Source organism: Ornithorhynchus anatinus, chromosome 5, assembly GCF_004115215.2.
Source record: "Ornithorhynchus anatinus isolate Pmale09 chromosome 5, mOrnAna1.pri.v4, whole genome shotgun sequence".
Classification (NCBI taxonomy): Eukaryota; Metazoa; Chordata; class Mammalia; order Monotremata; family Ornithorhynchidae; genus Ornithorhynchus; species Ornithorhynchus anatinus.
The window spans coordinates 56,596,772-56,597,791 of record NC_041732.1 but is presented as its reverse complement, the minus strand read 5'-3'; positions in this window follow the sequence as shown (position 1 = coordinate 56,597,791).

Genomic DNA, 1,020 nt, shown 5'->3' with positions numbered 1-1,020 from the left:
ACGGGTTCTGCCCCTCGGCTCGCCGGGCCGGGGCAAGCGGGCCCTGCCGGGGTGGGCCCGTCCAAATCGAGAGGAATCCGGGACCAGGAGCGGGGTGGCGTGGGCCAAGTCTGCCGACCGCGCTCCTGCGCCTCACCCTCCGCGGTCCCAGGACCCGGGAGACGACCGGATGGGGGTGGGGGGTGGGGGGGGCGAGTGCGTGTGTGTGTGTGTGTGTGTGTGCGTGCGTGCGTGCTCCATTTTGATCCCAATTCCTGCCAGCCTGCATCCCGATTTAGTAGCAGCCTGATTTCCTTCCGGGGTGCCCCTCGAGGCCTCGGCTTGTCCTTCCGCAGAATGGGCCTTGGGTGGAAGCAGATGTTTTCCCACTACAGATTGGCTGCGGGCCTGACCGGAGGCGGGGGGGATGGACGAAGTCACCTTTCAGGACCTTGCCTCCGGCCCCATCACCCGTCCCTTTCCCGGACACCGAATGCCCATGAGCTCGACTGGATTCGGAAGCGGCGCGGCTCAGTGGAGTCAGAGGTCACGGGTTCGAATCCCGGCTCCGCCACTTGTCAGCTGGGTGACTGTGGGCCAGTCACTTCACTTCTCTGGGCCTCAGTTCCCTCATCTGTCCAATGGGGATGAAGACTGTGAGCCCCACGTGGGACGACCTCATTCCCCTGTGTCCACCCCAGCGCTTAGAACGGTGCTCGGCACCTAGTAAGCGCTTAACAGATACCAACGTTATTATTATTGTTGTTCCACCAAGAGGGGGGGATGGGGATGGTGGGCTGGCTGGCTGTGAGCCCGTTGTTGGGCAGGGATGGTCTCTCTCCGTTGCCGAATTGTCCATTCCAAGCGCTTAGGACAGTGCTCTGCACACAGTAAGCGCTCAATAAATACGAATGAATGAATGAATGAATGAATGAATGAATGAATGATGCTCGAGCGAACGGGGAGGGGGGTGAGCAGCGGGAGGGGGTGGGATGGCATTTTCCCAGCCAATGGGAACCGGCTCGCAAATGAGATGCAAAT